The sequence below is a fragment of the Bactrocera neohumeralis genome, chromosome 5, assembly GCF_024586455.1.
Source record: "Bactrocera neohumeralis isolate Rockhampton chromosome 5, APGP_CSIRO_Bneo_wtdbg2-racon-allhic-juicebox.fasta_v2, whole genome shotgun sequence".
NCBI classification, from domain to species: domain Eukaryota; kingdom Metazoa; phylum Arthropoda; class Insecta; order Diptera; family Tephritidae; genus Bactrocera; species Bactrocera neohumeralis.
Genome location: NC_065922.1, coordinates 61541743 through 61561379, shown reverse-complemented (window position 1 = coordinate 61561379; position 19637 = coordinate 61541743). Strand labels below are relative to the sequence as shown.

The 19637-nt window shown below is 35.5% G+C and overlaps 2 long non-coding RNA genes across 2 annotated transcripts in view; both read right to left on the bottom strand.

The window, feature by feature from the left end:
- Positions 1 to 19637, bottom strand: part of LOC126759503 (uncharacterized) — a 230524-nt gene that overhangs the window by 167991 nt on the left and 42896 nt on the right. The gene's annotated exons all lie outside the window — the stretch shown is intronic.
- On the bottom strand, positions 1853 to 19454 carry LOC126759510 (uncharacterized). Its single transcript, XR_007667013.1, has 3 exons — positions 19327 to 19454; positions 2106 to 4364; positions 1853 to 2039 (listed from the first exon to the last, which is right to left on the bottom strand). It is a non-coding gene; the product is annotated as an uncharacterized LOC126759510 (long non-coding RNA).

Here is a 19637-nt window from a genome sequence, read left to right as displayed (position 1 = left end):
CCAAATTTTCAAAAATGGTATTTAAAAACTCCAATTCGGGCAAAAATTCCTGCAAATTGTGTCAAAAGTGTAAAAGATATAGGGCGTAAATGGGTTTTTTCTATGGCTTTCAATAAGATTTCTTGCAAATTTACTATCAGTTTCCTTCTTCAGAACTTCAGAATGTGCGTGGCTTCTAGTTCCTAAATTTTATATACTTAATATCGAAGATATTTTGTAAAAATTCACTTTCGTTCGAACCACCTCATGAAACTTGCCCTTGGTCGGATAAAATCCGAGGTCAATTCCGGTACGTAGAACCGGCTGTCGTGGGAATTGGTAGATAAAGGGGGGCGGCAGAACATCCTTGGCCCCGGGCGCCCGAAGTTGTAGCTACGCCACTGGTTGACATCTTCGCACTCCCCTCAACAATCGATTGGTCCCATCGAATATGAAAGTTGAAATAAGTCGTGTGCTTTACGCCGTATAGCAAGAGTTTTCTATTCGATTCAAAGAATAAAATAAGTTACTACTTTTCTGCTTTTTAAGGCTTTTATGTTCTATTAGACCTTTCTGTCTTTTATCCAGCAAAAGACCTAGTATCGGGTGATTTTTTTGAGGTTAGGATTTTCATGCATTAGTATTTGACAGATCACGTGGGATTTCAGACATGGTGTCAAAGAGAAAGATGCTCAGTATGCTTTGACATTTCATCATGAATAGACTTACTAACGAGCAACGCTTGCAAATCATTGAATTTTATTACCAAAATCAGTGTTCGGTTCGAAATGTGTTTCGCGCTTTTTTATCGACAAATTTTGTTCAGCGATGAGGCTCATTTCTGGTTGAATGGCTACGTAAATAAGCAAAATTGCCGCATTTGGGGTGAAGAGCAACCAGAAGCCGTTCAAGAACTGCCTATGCATCCCGAAAAATGCACTGTTTGGTGTGGTTTGTACGCTGGTGGAATCATTGGACCGTATTTTTTCAAAGATGCTGTTGGACGCAACGTTACGGTGAATGGCGATCGCTATCGTTCGATGCTAACAAACTTTTTGTTGCCAAAAATGGAAGAACTGAACTTGGTTGACATGTGGTTTCAACAAGATGGCGCTACATGCCACACAGCTCGCGATTCTATGGCCATTTTGAGGGAAAACTTCGGAGAACAATTCATCTCAAGAAATGGACCCGTAAGTTGGCCACCAAGATCATGCGATTTAACGCCTTTAGACTATTTTTTGTGGGGCTACGTCAAGTCTAAAGTCTACAGAAATAAGCCAGCAACTATTCCAGCTTTGGAAGACAACATTTCCGAAGAAATTCGGGCTATTCCGGCCGAAATGCTCGAAAAAGTTGCCCAAAATTGGACTTTCGAATGGACCACCTAATACGCAGCCGCGGTCAACATTTAAATGAAATTATCTTCAAAAAGTAAATGTCATGAACCAATCTAACGTTTCAAATAAAGAACCGATGAGATTTTGCAAATTTTATGCGTTTTTTTTTTTTTAAAAGTTATCAAGCTCTTAAAAAATCACCCGATATAAGGGTAAATCACCTCTTAAGTAGAAGCTGTTTCAAAATTCGTTTTTCTTATAAAAAACGCTATGCTTTCAACACTTTCCAGCAAAATTGACACACTTTCCTCCGTGAAAACGTATCGACGAATTGTTAAAAGTATGATATCAGATTCCAAGCATTGACATTGCTACAATCGAGTGACAAAAAGATTAAAGCGAATCAGTTATAAAGAGGTCTCACCTCAACAGCTAATATGGAGTCTTCAAATTTATGTAGATTTATTGTTTGAATAAAGCATATGTTTTCAGACAATTTGCTAAAACGTTTCTTTAAATTTATTGACGAATGTTCATTCCTGTGCTTTATTTTATGATTGTTTTATGAAACAGTAAAACTCGTACATTATAGTATGACTTTTGAAGAGTATTAGGTTAAATTTTCATGGAGAAATATTAAAAGATAAGTCAAGGGCAGCAGTTACTCTGATGCGTATCGGAAAAAATTGTGTTGCCCTTCTTAACTTGATGATGGTTCATCTGAAATCAAAATTATTTCAATTTGTTGTTGTATAATTAAAATATTTAAACAAAAATAAATATAACCTTGTAAATTATGTGTAGAAATAGTGTTAAAAATTTCGTTTCCTTCTAGGTGTTGACAATGCAAGCTTCGCCTTGCTTAAAAGCCTAACTCTTCTAGCTAGCTGAGTATACATACTTGTATATTACTATTTTTACTTTATTTATATTAAAGTTGTTTACACAAATTTCAACAACAAAAACATTTAAAACTTAATAAGCGACTTTCATACTCGTAGCGACTCATAAGCGGAACAATAAATAATTATTTAATTATGTATGAATATACATATGTATTTTATCAGTCGCATGCATACAATACACACATGTTTGTATGTCTGTCTGCTCGCCAGCTATAATGAAAATGAAGGTGAACTCTATTGTGCGGCGTACGCTTGGAAGAGTTCATCGCGCCGCCGAGTGGAGAGCCACACCACCGCAAGTAAAAATAAAGCGAAAAGAAAAGGAAATCACAACGACGCCGAATGTGAAGCTACAGCAACAGCGGTGTAGGCCAGAGGCAGCAACGGAAGACGCAGTGAGCAGAAATGTGTTTTAGGTGGTGCGTTGGTGACGTGTGGTGTTTAGTGATGTTAAGTGAGCCGCACAGCTGGGCGATTAGCGTCACTGCGCGGTATTAAGCAGCCGCTTAGGTTTCTTCAAAACATTTTAAACAGTCAATTGACAGAGCCATACACTGAGACTGAGAGCGCACATGAAATGAGTTGCTCAAAGCGAGTTGAAGTGGCAGCGAAGAGTAGTAAAGAATAGAGGTGGAGCGACCTGAATTTGATCACTTAGTTTTTGAACACTCGATTCGTATATTTCATTTGCTTTCTGTTTTTGGTATATCACCGAACCACTAGCATTGCCGGGCGCAAAATATTTAGCGTCTGGTGTCAACACTTGTCAAGCACATGCATATGTACATACATACATAAGTAGGCAGTAAGCGACAGCACTGCTAGCAAGCATCACAAATCACCAGGAACATTGTTTTCATACAAACAGCGCTGATTACTGGTAGCGCGTATAGTAAATCGGTGAGCGGAGAAAAGCAAAAGAAACCGTAAAAGCAGTACTTCAAGCGCGCTCGCTACTCAATTACACAAGACATCAGTCAAGCGAAATTTGTGTGTGTGTGCGGCGAAGCATTGACAGCGCCATCACTCACTCAGCTACCCATCACGATAACTGGGTTACTCAGACTGCGTTCACACGAGTACTCTTTGCCGTTCAGTATATTTTGGAATCGTTTATACGAGTGACACGAGTTGGAGTCTGCATTCCTATACTTATTCAATTCGCAAATTCTATTAAAAAATATTTTTCAAAATCTAAATTTTATCCTTATTTACCCTTTCCTAAAATATTTCTATTGTATGATATTTTACATGTGTACATATTTATATAGTGCATACAAAATAAGATAATACTATAAAATTCAAATTTCCGCCGGAACACAAACCGTGCCGCCCGAGCCTCGTCGTCTTCTCGTCTACAAAAAACCGGTTTAGACGACAAAAGTCTTCATATGTGAACCGGCAGTCATCAGGCGGCAACTCAACCAGGTAGCCAGTCAGTCAATGCGCTCGCAGAGCCTGTGCTGGGAGCAGAGTGCACGTACACTTGCCGCGCTCGCAGCAATATATTTCAGTTGCAAACATACATATCTACAAGCATATTTATGTTATTCAGTTGTATATGTTTGTAGTTATTTCTCGTTGTGCTCATATTTGTACGTCGAAATTATAATACTCATATGCGCTCATCATAAACGTACTGGCGAACGGCTGTTGCTGCTTCCACCGACGGTCCAACTCTTATCTCATAATAATCATGTCGCATTGTCAAGATTTGCTTGCTTAGCTGCGCTAGTGGTGGTGCGGCTGCTGATGGCTGTGGTGGCTAATTATTTTGCTTTCTTTCTCTTATTTGTACCTTATATGTATGATATTCGTGTGCCTTAGTTGTTATGAATTATTTGTTGTTGTATACAGCTGCACTCATTGTATATACACACATGCGGATTACATATTCTTGCTTTTCTGCTGATATTTACAAGCATATGAGTTTTTAGATACGAAATGTTTGTGGCACTCGAACAATCGCGATGAAATTTCTTAGATTTGTTTTTATCTCAGCGTTAGATGTAGAAAATTAATAACATCTTAGGGAGCTAGGAGTCTTCCGCGAAATTACACTCCGAAATTATTTTGAATAAACGAAAAATAATGGTGTTTATGGTACCCATGTATGACCGATTCTGTCTAATTTTTTTACCTGAAAAAATAAAGTGATACATTAAATAAAACAAGTAATGAAGTGCTAAGTTCGGGTGCAACCGAACATTTTATACTCTTCCAACTTGAAGGAATCAAAGCCAGGGAAAGCAGTTTTTTATATGTATGTACACATACATACATATACTATATATGAATAACTCATACACTGACCGACATATTCGGCATAAGGTTTGTTAGAAAAACGAAAATCATTATATGTGACCTGATCTGACTAACGACGAAAATAGTTTTTCGGTTAAAAATAAACAACTCGTTTCGTCAGTTTCTCGTTATCTCATTAAAACGAAAATCATTATATACCAGGATGTTCAATAAGTTTCGCCGTTTGATAAGAAAAACACCATTTTATGCTTCAAAATACACTTTATTATTGAGTATAATCTCCCTGAACATTAATACACTTGCTCCAACGACCTCCAAACTGTGGATCTCATCCCTGAATTGAGAATCCGGAAGGTCTGCAAAATACGTTTCAACAGCCGTTATGATCTCTTCATTTGATAAAGAACGCTTGATGCGTGCTGGACGCTGGATGCTCCAATAATTCGAACTTTAATTCATGGATTTTAGCCATTATCAAAATACTCTTGCACGGTGCATTGTCCTGATTATTTGGATTTTTTTCTTCTACAAACCGGTCTTTTTTCACGAATTTTTTCTTTCAACTTGTCCAAGAGTTTGCAACAATATTCAGAATTAATTCTTTTACCAGTTTGCAAGTAATCCACAAAAAAATTTTCTCTCGCAACCCAAAAAACTGATGCTATAACCTTCTTGGCCGATTTCCGGACACGAACTCGTTTCGAAGCAGAACAATCAGGTTCACACCACTCTTTATCCTTTTGTTTTGATTCATCATGGTCATGATCATGGTGATAGACCCAAGTCTCATCCATAATGATGAATCGACGCACAAAATCCACTTTTTCATTTTTAAAACACTGCAAATGTTGCTGAGAAAGATGCATTCGAATGTGTTTTTGTTCCATTGTTAGCGAATGCGCCACCCATTGTGCAAACAGCTTTCTACAACCCCAAATTGCACTTCAAATATGGCTCACACTGCCTAATAAGATGTGTAGAGCTTATACTAAATCCCTTTCAGTCAATCGACGATCTTCCAAAATCATATCCTGTATTTTGGCTATGATTTCATCTTTCTACTGTCCCAATTGTAGGTGAACAATCATTATACACTTCTAACATTTGTTCGTGAATTTCCTTTAGTGCTACATCTTCCAAAAATAAGAATTTTATCACTGCACGATATTAAATTTTTTCCATTGTAAAAAATACTTTGACACGGCGACATTAGATGGCTTGTAAACAAAGAATGAATTCACAGATTGAAATCAAACTTCACATACGTTCATATAAAGGGTTTACCAACGAAACAAAAAAAAATTTGGGCTAGTAGCAACGCCCACTCTTATCGAACGACAAAAGTTATTGAACAACCTGGTACTCGTATGTAAGTTTTTTTAGTTGAGAATTTAATATGAAATCTTGCAGATATTTGCAGGTTAGAATTCTTGAGGGCTTTAGGTACATACTTACATAATTTAATTTATATATACTTGAAATTAATCTAAGTCGGAATCCTTCGCTACTTAATAGACAGTACTGATCGTTTTTGAAGTAGGTGAGAGAAGTTTCTTCAACAAGTTTTAAGCTCGCAACAAGTGAGCCTACGAAACTGGAAAAATCAAACTTTGTCTAAAGCTGAATGATTATTTTTACTATTTAATTGTACTCAAGCAATCTAAACGTACATACTTATGTATATATGTACATACATACACACATACTGATTTTTCGATTTACATATACATATGTATATGTATGTATACAGTGAAATTTCCCATTACGGACAGTTCTCGTAGTCGGACATCTCTCCTAATTGGACAAATTTCATGAAAACAACATTTTCATTATTATTTTCACACAAAACTAATTCTTATAACCGGATAGGAATACGTTTCAATAAGCGGACACGGACATTTTTTTGGTAATATTTCGCAAAAATTATCTCTAATAAACGGACCTGATTTCATAAAATTTGTTGTTATAGTTCACGCTTTATTAAATTCAAACACATTGTCTTACGCTGCTGCCGTCTGGTTCGCGGTGGCTCAACGGAAACTTATGGGATAATTGTCACTCATTGATTCTTGGCAGACATTGGCTCGCATTTAATAGTTCAATATTAGTTTAGTTTTGAGTTGCAACTTCTGACTCTAAGAACGAGTATTAAACCCTCGTTTTTGCGATGCTCCCATATATGGACATAAATATTGCGACGGTGGGTGTCCGGTTATGAGGAATTTCACGAGTACAATGACGCCGAAAATTTATAATCAACGATTCTACCAACGTTCTATTACGTAAAATAAATGAATATTAATTGTAGTATTTTTTTATCTTCCTTTGAACTTCAGAGCCTCACTTAATCTTCTTCGCATAGAATCTGCAAGATTTTTTTAAGGTCATCCCTGCTTGAAATGTTTCTCTGTCTAATTTTTTGGTCAAGGTGCTTTCACAGATGCTCGATAAGATAAGATCTGGGGACAACGATACAAAACGTATCCAAAATAATTTCCAATTTCATGTACATACTTACACACGTGCATATGCAGGTGTATAGTACTTTTTTGCAAATTCCAAGCGCTTCTATTGATTCTGTGCAATGTTCTCCTCATTATACTGGCACTTACATATGGGTTTACTCGATGTATCCACTATATCTTTTGATATTTGAACATCACATTTGCTAACTTTGCAAAAAAACTATTTTGAATACACTACCAAATGTAAATCGACGTCAGTTTTATCCTCTCTGTTAAGTTCTTTGAAATTAATTCTAATAACGGGTTTTCAATTTAATATTACACATAGAAATACTATATTTCTTCACATATCATGTTCTTAAATATGTACGTACATAAGTATGTAGGTATGCATTTCCTTAACGCAATACGAGGAAAACCCCCAGCAACTGACATTTTATCAACAATTCGGATAGAAGCGGAACAAAATGAGAATATTCGTGGCTTGTTTGTGTTGCCCACCACCAACAGCAAACACATTGACAACAGAAAAAAACGAGCGAATGCGACGTCATCGATGTTTTCGAAAAATGTAAACAAGTTTATTGTCTTCCACCAGTTAGCCGAGCTCGCTATTATACGAATACGTACATATGTATATGTACAGTATGTATGCGCACTATAATAACAAAAACAAAGTAAGCCAATGCTTGCAAACAGACAATTGAATAAACGAGCAAATTGCTGATAACAAAACGAGAAAAAAGTAGAATAAGTAATAATTTGACTTCATAAACACAAATTGTTTAGCGAACGAAAATACAACCAACAAGTAGCAGAACAATGTATATACCTGCATATGTATGTATGTATGTAATTTTTAGCGAAAAACTGATTAGTGAATATGTATAGGCGTACCAATATACATACAATAATATTAGTATATAAATGTAGATGTATAGATATGTACTTATACATGTTTGTGTGGTGAATCTCTATCATATATGATATGTGTCGCATACGTCACAGCGAAGCGTTAGAGATAACAACAACGCTCATGTAGCCTCATATCAGTTGGCGCAAAAGCTAGAATTAAATTATTAAATAAAATACAAACATACATACATAGGGTACTAATGTACATACATATGTACATACAAATACAGAACAAATAAGCCCAAATCATAGGCCTCGACTATGATGATGGTTTCTTTCGCTTTGTGTGATTTTCTTGAACTGTTGCAGCCGTTGGGAAGCAAAAAGGGAGCAAAAGCGGAGAAACCCAAGTCAGCCGCTAAGTACATACATACATACATATGTACACTACCTGATGGTGTGGAAAAGTGAGTTATATCACACAAATTGATAATTTTATGATCTACAAGTTCCGTTTAAGGTAATTTTCTGATACAACTTACCGTTCCGTTGAAAACAGATAATAATATATAATATTAATTAATATATAAAATATATATTTTGACCTCTGACCTTGAAGACATTTTCCCATGCATCGGAACTTTGAGAAATTTTGTTAATTCGTTAAGCGTTATACATATGTATGTAGTTCTTTGCAAAGGTGATTAATTGCAACACTCTGCAGTTTGGTGGGATGTCTGAAGGTATGCTATGTTTAAGTCTTTACCTCTCAAACGCGTGACAGTCAAGAAGGAAGTGTTGAGTTCTTTCTACCTTATCTTCTTCCCAACCTTACAGCAATCACGCCAATAGGGCAATGGCCCCACAACTAGGAAGAGGCTAGCCTTACTGAGGGCAAAAAAATCGCTAGATCTCCTGCGATCAATCTTGGGCCAAAGGACTTTTGCGACTGCGCAAGTACCAATGGTGGCCCATCGTTGGCCAAGCTTCCGCGTAGCCCAGCTATCCAGTAGTAGAACAAAAGAGGTTGCGAGAGCACCGACCCGCTCCCATTCTAGCGACAATAGTTCTAGGGTGCCTTTCCTTGCTAGCTCATCAGCTTTATAATAACCTGCGATTCCGCCATGGCCCGCCGCTCTGCTATCTGAGTGAATTGTCACTACTCTAAAGGAGGCCGCACACTGGAGCAGCAAATCTATTGCTACCTTGATGGCTAGAAAATTATGAAACTGGAGTTGATAGAGAGCTCCCGACAGTAAATCCCTCCACCAATCTTCCCCCCCCCAACTTTGACCCATTCTTAAAAAAGCTCTCTGCCCTTCTCCTCCAAAGGTTCCGTCGTCGGTAGAGAAGAGCCGAAAGAGTCCGGTTTGGCGACTCCATAATCTAGAGGATCCGGTATGCAGTCAAATGCGTGAGGGTATCCGTGTGTTCAGATCGCGTTCTTTTAAGAACCCAGATTCTCAGAGTCTAATAGCTACTTTTGCGGCCATACACCTTCCGACGATGTTCACGTCCATTGTATTCAAAATGACGTTAAGTGTCATGGTTGGAATGGACCTTGGTGCACCACACATGCTGATGAGTGCAGCCCGTTGAACGCTCTCGAGGTTCTTTGCAAGTGTGGTCTTTTCTAAAGCCTTCCATCACATAAAGACTTCATACAAAAAAGTTAGTTTTTTCGTTACTACGCAACACCAAATCAGCTGTTTGTTTTGCGACGTTGCCTCAAAAGTCATTTGATGAATTGCGAAGAAGGAAATTTTTTGCTCGCGGCAAAGTAAATAGTTTGCAATCAATTCATAATCCAATTACATTTTCATTTTCCAGAATGTTTGAAAAATAAATGTTAAAATTACAAAAACAACTGATTTTGACATTATGAATTAAAAGACATTTGACTATTGCGGTTTTTTGACAATCGACGCAACCTTATCTAATTAAGTTATGGCACCTATGTACATACATATGTATGTACATAAATGTAATACTCGCTACAGTCTGTCACTAAACAGAATAAGCGATTGATATACACGCAGGCACGTATGTACGTATGTACATACATATATGTATGTATATCCCACCCTTAAAACGACTGTAATTACGAGTATTTGAACAGAATTATCAATTAAAATTGCAGGATATTCTGGTGAATTTTTTTCTGTAACAACGCTAAGAACCGGAAAAGGAGGAAAAATGCATAGAAAAAAAAAGGAACAGTGACTAATATGCAAGGGACAGGGAGCGAGAAAATCAGAAGTAATGAGCACAAATATATGGATCAACGGCTGTACTCTTTAAACTGAAGTTGTTCAAAAAAGTACAATGTGAAAACCGAATAACAGAACAACAGTAGATATAACCTCATGCAATTATGCATAAGTATGTATGTATGTGCATACATAAGTATGTATGTGAACATGTAGAAATTTGATGAGCCCAACTTCCGAAGTAAGCATAAGCTAAGCCAAAGACCCCATTGTACAATGTACAACTCAACAAAAAAATATTATAAAAGTGACATAAATTTCAACTGCTTTCAAATTACTATGCGTTTCGCTTAATATTACAAAGAAGCAACACCAAAAACAAAACATTAAAAAAAAAAATAAAATAAAATAAAGAGAGAATGCCCATTTTGTAAATGCCGACATAACAGCCAACCGTCTTAACAGCATGAGAGAATGTGAGATGAATACAACAGAGTAAAGCAGTTCTAGAACGTGTGTGTGAGAACAGGTTTGCCAAGAGCGCACGCGCTCGCAAACATGTTCTCTACTGCTCAGCCGATTATACTAAAGAGATAATTTTATGTTAAATATTTAAAAATATACAGAACAGGCGGATGAGCGACTGTTTAGCTAATAATGTACGCTTACTGCTTAATTGCTTTTGTTTTACTTGTTTCTTTCAAATTTAATTTTTTTCCATTTTTTTATAAATGTTCCATTAATATGTAACATAAAATGTTTATTTTAGTAGTGCATTGTTGACGTGTAATTAAGTTTAGGGCAAGCAAAATGCAACGCGCTAAGGTAGGCTCGTATTAATCGTATCGCCGTCACTCGTACACACACACATAAACTGAAAATTAGTTGATGTTAAATATATTTTATAGGCTGATATATAATATATATGTATGTGTGTATGTACAAATGTATATACATATGTATGTACATACATACATATGTATTTATGTATATATAAACAAATGTACAAACACACACATTGTATGTATGTTTATCCAAGCGAAATTTGTTAATAATAAAAATATTAACTTTTTACTATTTTCACGGTTTTCCCATCTCGCAAATGGTGTGTCTTATTTGACGCTTCAAATGCGACACTTTATTCGCGTTTTGATTTCAATTAAAGCGCTGTAAATTGCTTGAAAATTTGAATATGTAATTAGTAGGAATCTTTGATTATATTCGATTAGAGATCGTAAACAGCTGTGAACAGTGAGCAATCTGTTTACTGCATTCTTTTGCACACAAGCCATCTGCGATTAAAGTATGAATATGTGAACGCACATCATACGTATATACATACATATATACATATGTATGTATGTTTGTGTATTTGTTTGCAGTTGCACTCTTAAGGAAAAGAGCGAGCACGAAAATCAAAAGAGGACACATATGAGCACGCTTATACACACACATACATATGTACATGTGCATATACAAGGCAGTACTTATCTACAACAAGCAGCGGGGATTTTTTAAGTCATGGCCAATGCACTTTTAAAAAAGAATCAATGAGAAATTCAAATCTACTTGCATGTCTTCAATATTTGCTTTCCACTTTCCTCCTAATTTAATAGATGGTAGCGATGAAATGGAAATAAATCCGAACTGCAAGTAATAAAGCAGGGCGTATTTGCTAATGACACAGCAATTTCACATAATAATGTTCGCATAGGCACATACATATGTACATACATACTTATTTACATATCTAATCTATTTTATATTTTTTATTTGAGCATAATTTGCCAAATAAATTCGATAGAAACATATTTACATACATATGTACATACTTACATATGTTCGTGTATATGTTGATGAATTATGCGAAGAAAACAAAACATAGTTACATATATAGAAGTATGGAAACCCAGTATCCAGGGCATCTTATTCCAGAGACATAAAAAAATTACATTTTAACGTAATTTTTGTTTACTATTAAATAATTTTATTTTATAGAAGTAAAAATATAATATCATTAAATAAGGTTTCGACTTGACGTGGCAGAAATTAAAAAAAAAAAAAAAAACAAGTTAATAACCTCAAAAGTAATGGCTGTTGGTCCAGTTACCGCCAATGCTCCTTGCTCTGAACACTACTAATACTTGAGAATTCAGCTAACATCATTGTTAATAGCGGTCTCTAGAAAAAATTTTATTATTGTATATTAAAGATTAGTATCAATAGTATATAGCGGTGTCTAAGCCTATAAAGAAGATGATCAACATTATGTACGGTGATGTATTATTCGAAATGAGTTTAAAAAAGTTCAATATGCAAAATATGTCGTTTGAGTTTGCGATAAAACTAAGTATGTACATATGTACATACATACATACATACATACATATGTATATAACAAGCAATCGAGAAGATCCCTTCTTCAGAAATTGCGGATTACAATCAGGTTATTGAGAAATGTTTGTCCAATTACTTTTTACAAAGAATATACGCACAAATATTTCTCATAAAATGAAAAATTCTTCAGTAAAGTTTTTTTTTTAAACTTAATAGCGTAAGATACTTAAAGTAGCGGGTATAACTCCGATTACCAAAGTTCTTTTGTAAAAATTTTGCAATTTTTCATTTTGTGCACACTTTTATATAATGAGAGAGCGTGTTTTACTGATGCGAGTATAAGTTTGTGCCTCAAATTAATAAAATTGGGCGAAACCTTGACCTGGCCCTCATATAACCAACATACTTATAACATCCGGCTTACTTTATTACATATGATTGATGATGGTATGTAAGGTAACTTATGGATCTCAGGGAACATTTTATTAAAAAAAAAAATCGATTCTACCTCCAACTCACATATACTACATACATATGTATGTATGATATAATGATTTTCGCTTTTCTAACAAACCTTATGTCGAAGATGTATGAGTTCCGACCCTCTGGTTGACGTTTTGCACCTGAAGGTATTTCCCTGACTTTGATTCTTACAAGTTGCAAGAGTTTCGGCCATTTTTAAAATGTCATGATCTGTAATTTGTTTTCGTTGTATTCAGCAATGTTTACAATTTTATCATATAGAGACATACGCAAGAACAGCGTTTATGAATTATTCAATTTTATTATCAAAACAAGCGTTCTCCAATTGCAACTTTCCGTGCGTTTTTGCCATTTTATGATCGTAATAATCGCCCACCTGTGCTAGCTATTCGTCGAATTGTTGAAAATGTATGTTCTTTACATAATGTTCAAGTGCCAAATAGACCGCTCGAAGTAATGAAAATATTGCTGCTGTTCAAGAATTGGGGCTGTCTCAAGCCACAACCTGGCGTATTTTAAGAAAAGATTAGGATTTGAATTTAGTGTTTTTTTTTAAATAAATCATATCATTTTAATGGAAACCCTTTATATTAGCATAGAGATATGATAGCAGTTATACCTCCAATCAACCAATGAATTCACTTGCATAACTGTTTTGCTTTTTGTTACCGAGCTTATCTCAACACATTGCGAGCAGAGGAATCGACTAATTCTAAGTATTAAATACATAATATATAGAGTAAAAAGAGATCATACTTTTAATAGAACATATATTTTAACTATTCATTTTAACTTTACTTTAAAATTGTAAATATATAAGTGTTTCATATGAAAAATTTAGCACGGATAATTTGAAATCTTAGCTAAATGTACAATAAGTAGTACTAACAGCACACTTTAATAGACGCTCGCCCAAATATTGGGTAATTGTAGTCATAATTCTTGCGCTAAAATAAATTCGCTAAAACTCCTTTATTTGAACATAGCGTTTACTTATCGGTCAAAAGAATCTCACAACCAGCAAGATATTCAATTAACATGTTATCAGTCTTTTTCATTTCAGATAACAGCTTACGTCGGCAGAAACATGCATACATACATACATACATCCTTAGGCGCGTGTCTACATAAGCACTTTAGAATAACATAAGCAGATAAATACCAAATAAGCTGAAGTCTAAAGTAATTTACGATTACAAATTAAATAGATCTCTTCACATTTATGTGTATTTATGTATTTATGTATTGTGTATTTGTGTATTTATGTATTTTTAAATAATATTTACAAGAAGAACAAAAACTTGTATTTTAATATATTGCCGATTATCAACCGTGTTTATAATTTTGTATAGAACTGTTACAGAAAATTACCAATATTTTTAGATTTCCTCTGTTTTGAGCGCAGGTTAAATTTTTTTTGAGGAATTTTTGGATTTGGTCATTAAACTACAAAAATTTTGTTTTCATAAAATATAATACATACCAAAGAAACTACCGTAATTTCAATTCATGAAGGTCATTAAAAGAAACAATACGATACACACACAATAATACAAAAGAGTTATGTACCAGTTCTCGGCTGCCGGCAAAAAATCAACGCCCCAACTATTTACCGAAGGTTATCCTTTCATAATACGCAGAATTATGTAAGAGCTTTCTCTAAAATTGCTATACTGGTCTACCTGATATCTTTTAGATCATGTTGCATTTCTTCTGTCACCATGTCTTCATTTATATTTGTGTATAAATAGTACCAGAACTTAAAAAAATATACATTCCTGTGGAAACTGTCATACCGAAAGGAACCGAACTACCGCAAATAAAATACTATCTGTAACAAAGATTTGTTAAAATGGGCTCTTGGCTTAACTTCAATTTCAAACCAATCGTCATCGATATGCCACCATTTAAGTATAATATATATCGAGGATCGGTGACAAAAGAATGCTCTGCCGGCGTTATAGGCGATAATATTTCAAAACGTACTGCTAATATTAAACGTGACGATAACGCAAATCAAAATGAGGGCAACCCAACAACACAGTCGCCGCCCTCTGTGGAAAATTGCTCAGCTGAAAATAGCTCAGATGAGGATAGAACATCCGACGCCAACAACGATCTTACTTCTCCACGCATTTTGGATACAAGAAAACTCAAGCTATACAAGGATAAGGCCGCTGACAAAAATGCTGACCTTACACCATCTCTACCGAAAGTTGACAAATGGGAACGCATGTTAGATCAAGGTCTGTTGGAACTCAAACTGAGTATCGAAAGGGATCCGGATTTAACGCCTCCGCCAGACGCGTGCATTGAAAACTGGGAGGGAACGTGCGTAGAGACGAAGAAAGTGAATGGATATGGTACAGCTTGGGGCCAAAAAGAAATTTAAGAAAATATTCTGAAATGTGACCGAATTGTTTTTTTTTTTTTGATAATCATGATTAACGAACAGAAATTAAAAATATACTATACATATATATTTATTGAAAAAATGGACTTTTTTGGTGTTGTATAATATATGATTTTATATTTTTGGCTTTATTTAGCTTTCCAACTTAATTTCATTCAGATATTCAATATCTCAGTGTAGTATATTGTGAAGTTAAAGAGGTGCCATTATATGAAGGTAGGCTTTGACCTTGTGATTACTTTACAAATAGTGGTACTAAGTACTGTATCGAAAAGAAGCTGCAGACTGTTTTATTTGTATCGTAACGGATTTTATTAATTTTTACTTGTAAATTTTTTAATAATTAATTAACCAGTTTTTATCCACTTTTATTTGAAACGTTTCGAATTCCCTTCATTAAATTCAGCACACCTTCTTTTGTTAAGCCAGTTTTTTTTTTAATTCGTCGACGTTTTCGGCAACTCGATGATCCTTTTTCAAGTTCCGTTTGACAATTGTCCAGTACTTCTCTATGGAGCGAAATTCTGGAGCGTTTGGAGGGTTCTCCTCTTTTTTTAAACAAAATTGACATTGTTGTTCTTCAATAAAGCCATAGTGGAATGGGCATAGTATACTGTGGTTAAATCGGGCCAAAATAATGTTGACACGATGTGTTTCTTATAAAATGGTATAAGGCGACGGTTTAGACACTCCTTCTTATAATTGTCAGCCGATACAGCAGCCTTTGAGGAAAATGGAGTGATCTTAAGGCCGCAAAAGCAAATAGCCTGCCAGATGAGTATTTCCTCACCAAATTTTTCTAGTGCCATCTTTTGATTTCGCATACAATTGGGGATCTGATAATATTCTTGAGTCCATTTTTATGTTTCACTCAACAGAATATTTTAGCTAACGATCGTATCGTAACATCTGACCCTCATGCGCCAACAAACTCATTCGCGTGAAATTGATATCGGTCAGTAGCGGAAGACAGGTACTCACGTAGCTCTACAATACTCGTACACATATGCATGTACGCCTGTGCTTGTGCCATTATGTGGAATGTTCACTAAATCCTGTGAATACATTAAACTAAAACAAGAAAAAAATAATATATACCGAATTTCGTGAATATCTCTTGTCAACTGTGAAAGTTGTCCATACAAGAACTTGATTCCGATCGTTCAGTTTGTATGGCAGCTATATGCTATAGTTAACCGATCTGATCAATTTCTTCGGAGATTACACTGTTGCCTTAGAAAATAACATATACCAAATTTCGTTAATATATCTTGTCAAATGTGAAAGTTGAACTTGATTCCGGTCGTTCAGTTTGTATGACAGCTATATGCTATATTTAACCGATCTGATCAATTTCTTCGGAGATTACACTGTTGCCTTAGAAAATAACATATACCAAATTTCGTTAATATATCTTGTCAAATGTGAAAGTTGTCCATACAAGTACTTGATTCCGCTCGTTCAGTTTGTATGGCAGCTATATGCTATAGTTAACCGATCCGATCAATTTCTTCGGAGATTACATTGTTGCCTTAAAAAATAACATATACCAAATTTCGTTAATATATCTTGTCAAATGTGAAAGTTGAACTTGATTCCGGTCGTTCAGTTTGTATGACAGCTATATGCTATATTTAACCGATCTGATCAATTTCTTCGGAGATTACATTGTTGCCTTAGAAAATAACATATACCAAATTTCGTTAATATATCTTGTCAAATGTGAAAGTTGTCCATACAAGTACTTGATTCCGCTCGTTCAGTTTGTATGGCAGCTATATGCTATAGTTAACCGATCCGATCAATTTTTTCGGAGATTACATTGTTGCCTTAAAAAATAACATACACCAAATTTCGTTAATATATCTTGTCAAATGTGAAAGTTGAACTTGATTCCGGTCGTTCAGTTTGTATGGCAGCTATATGCTATAGTTAACCGATCCGATCAATTTCTTCGGAGATTACATTGTTGCCTTAAAAAATAACATATACCAAATTTCGTTAATATATCTTGTCAAATGTGAAAGTTGAACTTGATTCCGCTCGTTCAGTTTGTATGGCAGCTATATGCTATAGTTAACCGATCTGATCAATTTCTTCGGAGATTACATTGTTGCCTTAGAAAATAACATATACCAAATTTCGTTAATATATCTTGTCAAATGTGAAAGTTGTCCATACAAGAACTTGATTCCGATCGTTCAGTTTGTATGGCAGCTATATGTTATAGTGGTCCGATATCGGCCGTTCCGACAAATGAGCAGCTTCTTGAAGAGAAAATGACGTTTGCAAAATTTCAAAACGATATCTTAAAAACTGAGGGACTAGTTCGTATATATGTATGTACTTATACAGACAGACAGACGGACATGGCTAAATCGACTCAGCTCGACATACTGATAATTTATATATACACTTTATAGGGTCTCCGACGCTTCTTTCTGGGTGTTACAAACTTCGTGACAAACTTAATATACCCTGATCAGGGTATAATTAAAAAACGTTAAATTAATGGCCCTCTCAAACATATTTATTTATCAATAAAGCAATAACCTAAGTGAACGCGTAAGCAAACCTGCGCATGGACAACATACAAACATACATACATATGTATATGCTTGCACTTGACCGGGTAACAGAATGTCTAAATGTTATTTGCAAAAATTAATGAACTGTTTCATTGCCTTTGCTATGGCCAAAGAGAGCGCCACAGCATTGACGACACAGACACACACATTCAAGCTAGTAAACACAAGCCTGACGTTGTTGCTTACTCTCTTCTTATTATTGCCTACCAAAGCCAAAAGACTACAAAGATAATTCAGCAAGGGGAGGCGAAGATGTGACGTGGAAGGTTAGTCGCGCATAAATTTTTAGTGACGAAAGAAAGGTAACAAAAAAATTTGCTTAAACGTTGATAAATAAGCAATGTAAGTATTCGTATGCACAGGCAGATGTTTGTATGCATGATTACAGGTGTGTATATCTGTATACTATATGAGCCTAAAGCTCTGGCTGGACAGCAAATTAAAGCAAGTCAATGTAAAGATATAAAAGCTTATTAAAAGCAAAAAAATAACTGCATATTTATACACAAAAATATATGTACATACATATACATATGTATATTTATGCATAAATGTAGGTTTGTATGTGTATATGTATGTATATGTATTTACTTACACTTTTGCAAGCGTTTTTTCCTACCCTAATTACCAAACAAATCTAAAATACATACATACATATGTATAGCCAATGGGTAAATTCACAAGGAAACAAAAAACAAAAAAGTTTGATTTGATGCATATTCCATTGCATGTGTGCACATGTGTGTATTTGCCTAAGTATGTTTTTTAATTTATGTTATTTGGTAATTTCAGTACGCCTGAAAATTAATTTTGTATTCTACTAAACCGTAAGTGCGTTTGAGTGTGCACTTTGCCGTGCTCTCTTTGCACTCACTCAAATCGATTGCTCTTTGGCAATAGCAAACGCCGTTGTTCTTCGCTCGCCGCTTAACGCAGTAAAACAAGCATTTTTTAATTATACATCACTTTGTGCTTGATGGTTTTGTTATTGTATTTCGTTGTTATGCTTATTATAGCTGCCCAGTTCATTTGACATTGCGCTACTCAATGTTCTAATCGCCCATCAACGCGCTTTTGTTACGAATTCAAGTATAACCGTCGCATTGTCTTAACGTTACAGTGGTTACCCACTACTCAATGTCAGCAATGTGTAAAGTGGGCAAACGTGCGGGGCGTTTTAGGCGAAGCTACAACACTAATGTAACGACTAGTAGACTGCCTTTGGAGTCTGCAGTATTGGGGCTGTTATTGTACGAGCACACTCCGATCAAACAAAAAGCGAACCATACAATCATTATACATACATTCCAGCTACCTACATACATACAACAAATGCAACATGAGCGCTCTCTCGTGCTCTTTGCGGTCGACTGTTTATCTGCCTTAGCTGGTGCGACTTCATTGCCTCGCATTTGCAGCCAGAGCTACTCATATGCATACATATATCGAGATACATATGTATGTATGTATGAACTATTGGCCTTACCCCAAAATGTCTATAACGTCACATAGGTAAACGGCCCTCTGCTGTTGTTGGCAGTCGTCAGGCTGTTGATTCTGTTAGCGCACTGTTATGTCGCTGTACATTGTTCAGCCTTCCGCCTGCTTGCCGTCTGTCAGTTGAAATCAGTCGGTTTGCCACAATCAGCCGAACCAAACAGCCAATTGACGGGTGTACTACAGTTCAGTTCACTGTGAACGTGAGAACCGTGTGGACGTGCTTGAAAATATACGCGGAACATTTGTTTTCACCACAAACACTAAACGCCAACTAACCAGCTAGCTAGAGCTCTATCT